This window comes from Tetranychus urticae, unplaced genomic scaffold (assembly GCF_039701765.1).
Source record: "Tetranychus urticae isolate SD_2017Ah unplaced genomic scaffold, NJAU_TeUrti_SD_1.0 Scaffold_6, whole genome shotgun sequence".
NCBI lineage: Eukaryota > Metazoa > Arthropoda > Arachnida > Trombidiformes > Tetranychidae > Tetranychus > Tetranychus urticae.
This window is the reverse complement of record NW_028315838.1, coordinates 398,524-403,523: the sequence shown is the minus strand read 5'-3', so window position 1 is coordinate 403,523 and position 5,000 is coordinate 398,524. Positions and strand designations below refer to the sequence as shown.

At 42.1% G+C, this 5,000-nt stretch overlaps 3 non-coding genes across 3 annotated transcripts in view; all 3 read left to right on the top strand.

Moving 5' to 3' along the window:
* Positions 1–722: 722 nt before the first annotated feature.
* Positions 723–2,892, top strand: LOC149092710 (small subunit ribosomal RNA). The gene has a single exon (XR_016200676.1). It is a non-coding gene; the product is annotated as a small subunit ribosomal RNA (ribosomal RNA).
* A 487-nt stretch (positions 2,893–3,379) lies between these two features.
* LOC149092709 (5.8S ribosomal RNA) lies at positions 3,380–3,534 on the top strand. Its single transcript, XR_016200655.1, has one exon. It is a non-coding gene; the product is annotated as a 5.8S ribosomal RNA (ribosomal RNA).
* Positions 3,535–4,010: 476 nt separating this feature from the next.
* The window catches only part of LOC149092708 (large subunit ribosomal RNA), a 4,168-nt gene continuing 3,178 nt past the window's right edge, over positions 4,011–5,000 (top strand). Inside the window, exon 1 of the ribosomal RNA XR_016200691.1 lies at positions 4,011–5,000. This exon is cut by the window's right edge and continues 3,178 nt beyond it. This is a non-coding gene — a ribosomal RNA (large subunit ribosomal RNA).

The following is a 5,000-nucleotide window of genomic DNA, read 5'->3' as shown; positions in this document are numbered from 1 at the left end:
TCAGAAAAAGAGGTTTTAGATCACAACCAGATTTATTGTGTTATATGTGGTGAGTGTAGTTGCTGAATTGAGAGAAGCAACCATCAGTAGTTGATGGGGAGGTAAGTGATTGTCTACGGTTATGGATAAGTCAATGCATCAAGCAGTGGTATGGTCCAGACTGTAGCTGTTCACGCATCTATTCCTGTTATTCTGTTGATGTTTGGTGGTTGAAGAGACGGGCCTGAATGGGTTTGGATCGTCAATCATCTTATCACCACACACTATTATACAAAGGTAGAGTACCTGCAAGACCTAAGGTCTTCCTTGGTACGACTGACAATATCTATGAGAGTTGGGCTTTAATGCTATCAGACTTCATATCTTGCATATATGTTCAAACTAGTCACTCAACAGAGTGAGCAGTATTAGTATTGAGCTCTGCTTGTGCAAAGCAGACCGCAGATTGATCCAAGAAATTGGTATCAAGCGGTTATAATACTATGCTGTTTAGTTGACTTGCAAACGTACCCAGCAATGGTTACTCCTGCTAGATGTGCTTGCACATTTTAGTGGAAGAAGATGGATTCTAAAGAGCTTTCTGCAGAATTATCTTAATGCACGACATAAATCTCGATACCTCGTTAAAGTTAGCATCCACTTGCTGGTTGTTAGCTGAGGATATCGTATTTATAGCTGCAAAAACAACTTGTTTAGCATTTTACTTTGCTAAAACATCAAGTTACCTGGTTGATCCTGCCAGTAGTCATATGCTTGTCTCAAAGATTAAGCCATGCATGTCTAAGTACATACTGTTTATAAAGTGAAACCGCGAATGGCTCATTAAATCAGTTACGGTTCCTCGGATATTCTTTTTTACATGGATAACTGTGGTAATTCTAGAGCTAATACATGAACAAGTGTTCCAACCTCAGCTTGCTGACGGAAGGATCGCATTTATTAGTACAAGACCAATGATTCTTATTCACCTAGAACCCTGTTCAGTGATTTCGGTCGCTGTCTAAGGACTAGCAGTGGGGATCTTAGCAACTTCGGTTGCATTTCTTGTGATGACTCTGAATAACTGAGCAAATCGTATGGCCTCTGAGCCGACGATGTATCCCTCAAGCAACTGCCTTATCAACTGTCGATGGTAGGTTATGCGCCTACCATGGTTGTAACGGGTAACGGGGAATTAGGGTTCGATTCCGGAGAGGGAGCCTGAGAAACGGCTACCACATCTAAGGAAGGCAGCAGGCGCGCAAATTACACAATCCCAGTACGGGGATGTAGTGACGAAAAATAACAATACGGGACTCTATTGAGGCCCCGTAATTGGAATGAGTACAATTTAAATCCTTTAACGAGGATCTATTGGAGGGCAAGTCTGGTGCCAGCAGCCGCGGTAATTCCAGCTCCAATAGCGTATATTAAAGTTGCTGCGGTTAAAAAGCTCGTAGTTGGATTTCAGTCGAACCTATGGGGTCCACTGATTAAAGGGTTAGATGGTGATGTTAGGTTTCTTGCTTGTGTCTACGGATGCTTGCTTGAACCTTCATTCCTCTTTCCTGGTGGTTACATTCATAGTGTTTAGACAGAAAATTGCTCGATATTTGCTATCAATGCTCTTTACCGAGTGTTGATTCAAGCGATCGAGACTTTTACCTTGAAAAAATCAGAGTGCTCAAAGCAGGCGTCCAAAACCTCGAAAGAGGTGCCTAAAAACGGTATGGTCAACCATCTATATGATGCGTACCACTACCTTAACTTGAATGATCTTGCATGGAATAATGGAATAGGACCTTGGTTCTATTTTGTTGGTCTTAAGAATCCAAGGTAATGATTAAGAGGGACAGACGGGGGCATTTGTATTGCGGCGCTAGAGGTGAAATTCTTGGACCGTCGCAAGACAAACTACAGCGAAAGCATTTGCCAAGAATGTTTTCATTAATCAAGAACGAAAGTTAGAGGTTCGAAGGCGATCAGATACCGCCCTAGTTCTAACCATAAACGATGCCAACCAGCGATCATTCTGAGTAACTAATTTCATGACTCGAATGGAAGCTTCCGGGAAACCAAAGTTTTTGGGTTCCGGGGGAAGTATGGTTGCAAAGCTGAAACTTAAAGGAATTGACGGAAGGGCACCACCAGGAGTGGAGCTTGCGGCTTAATTTGACTCAACACGGGAAAACTCACCCGGCCCGGACACTGAGAGGATTGACAGATTGAGAGCTCTTTCTTGATTCAGTGGGTGGTGGTGCATGGCCGTTCTTAGTTGGTGGAGTGATTTGTCTGGTTAATTCCGATAACGAACGAGACTCTAGCCTACTAAATAGACTTGCAGTTTACACTGCAGTACTCCCCCTTAGTCAACCTGTGGGTGGTAGTATCTCTTGATGGTTTCGGCTGTTGAGGGCTCTGCTGCTATTAGCCTACAGAATTGGCTAGGGTAAGGATGCTGTAGCACTGTAAGGACTTCTTAGAGGGACAAGCGGCGCTCGCAGCCGCACGAAACAGAGCAATAACAGGTCTGTGATGCCCTTAGATGTCCGGGGCCGCACGCGTGCTACACTGAAGTGGTCATCGTGCATACTGTTTCCTGCTCCGAAAGGAGTGGGTAACCGCTTGAACCCATTTCGTGATGGGGATTGGGCATTGTAATTATTGCCCATGAACGAGGAATTCCCAGTAAGCGTGAGTCATTAGCTTGCGTTGATTACGTCCCTGCCCTTTGTACACACCGCCCGTCGCTACTACCGATTGAATGATTTAGTGAGGACTTCGGACTGGTCAATCCAGACCATTGGGAAACTAGTGGTCGGATTGTGCTGGAAAGATGTTCAAACTTGATCATTTAGAGGAAGTAAAAGTCGTAACAAGGTTTCCGTAGGTGAACCTGCGGAAGGATCATTAACGTATTACCCTCTTATTATAAGAGAAATACAACCTTCAAACAATCAAACACTCTGCATAGTGATATTGTAGATGCTAATATGGTGAATGCAATTGAATTGTATTTGCATTAGAGTCGCAATTGTGAATGTTTATTGCAAACATTTAGCCATTGCAACATGATTCTAATTTGCATTACATTCGTTCATTCATACATCCATCTTTCATTATCCAATGCAACAAAGAGTGAGGGTTATCTAACGATAGCCATAATTTCTTTTGCAAAACAATTGTAGTTTATAATGAAAAGCCTGTCTTGCTACATACTTGGTACCTGATCAAGTCTTCAGCTTATGCTGACGGCAAGGTTTAAAGAAGGAAGTTTTACACTTCTTCGCCTAACTAAGTAAAGACAACTATGGTTTTTATAAACTGCATACAATTGTTTTCAAACCCTCTCAATGCAGATTTAGGATACTTATTAAAAGTCCCACGGTGGCAAAGATACATCTTCAAGCGGTGGATCACTCGAATTACCAATCGATGAAGAACGTAGCTAGCTACGATAATCGGTGCGAATTGCAGGACACGCCGAGCACTTGAGCTTCCAACGCACATTGCGGCTTTCGGGTCTTTTCCGAGGTCACATCTGTCTGAGAGTTGAGATGTAAAATAATCAACAAAACACTTGCATACTACCATATATGCATTGTTTTGAGAGGATTGTATATTTATATGCATGAATCTTGATGTTTTATTCCTTTTCTTAATTGCAATTCGTTGCAATTTAGTAAGGAGAATCTCAAATCTACTTGTTTCACATGATAAATTTTGTGTACAATGCATATTTCATCTCTGCAAGCAGTATATATGAATAGATACTAGCATGAGATTCTAAGGTTAGTCGCCTATCTGACGACGCTAAAGTCGTATTGCAGATAACTATGGTGATCAACTAACCTGTTAACTGATGAATCTTCTTGCACTTGTATAAATCGTACAAATAGTAGCTATTTCATTCTGTTAAAGCAGACCTAAGAAGTAATGCAAAGGCAAAATTTGTGCAAACATTAAAGTAGATTTACGTTGCTTGCTTGCAAACAACACAAATAAACATTAATCAACTTAATCAATATTTTTGATCTCAGATCAGGTGAGGTTACCCGCCGAATTTAAGCATATAATTCAGCGGAGGAAAAGAAATCAAATGAGATTCCCTGAGTAACGGCGAGTGAAAAGGGATGAGTCCGGCGCAAAGGTTTTCCATTGAAAGGTGGAAAGCGGTGCTGCGTAATGGCTAGAGTCACGATTATTTCAACTAAATCTGCAAGTCCCTCTGACAAGGGCCCTCTTCCCAGAGACGGTTCTAGGCCGGTGGCAGATCTTGGTTAATGGAATATCGATTACTGGCTTTAGTCGCGGATAGAGTCAGATTGCTTGAGAGTGCAATCCAAATTAGGAGGTAAACTCCTCCTAAGACTAAATACGATGGTAATATCGATAGCAAACAAGTACCGTGAGGGAAAGTTGCAAAGTACTTTGAAGAGAGAGTTCAAAAGGACGTGAAACCGCTTGTAGAGAAACGGATAGAACCACGAAGTGTAGCTGAGAGGAGAACTCAGCTCCTCTTGTGTATTGTTGCCTTTTTCTATTCAGTGCTAAGAATGCTTTACAGCGTTCCAAGATCAGTAGGTTAAGGGGTAACTTTTAGCCTGCCCTTGGATCTTGGTATTGATAGGAGGAGTGCAATATGTGCATGAGGAGTGCATTTTCTCAACTCTCGTGCTCAAACCACGACCAATGTGAAGGAGAGTGCAAAACTCTTGTTCAAGTGATAACAGCAAGGTGTACTAAACACACACCTAATCAGCATTTAGTTTTCACAGCTACTAATATTCCTTGCGTTGTTAGACTTAGCCTGTGAGCTAGTGTTGGCAACTGTTACCACAGTCACATTGGAGATGAATCTCTGCTTATGCAGGGTCAACAATGCTTGTCATCTGCTCTGACGAATCCGACTAGTCTTTCGTTGATGATGTCTGTTTCTTCACCTGGTGTTGAAACAACTCATGGATTGGCTGGCTTTTGGTGGTTTGTTGGTAAAAGTGGCAAGCTTACGTTAACCTAGT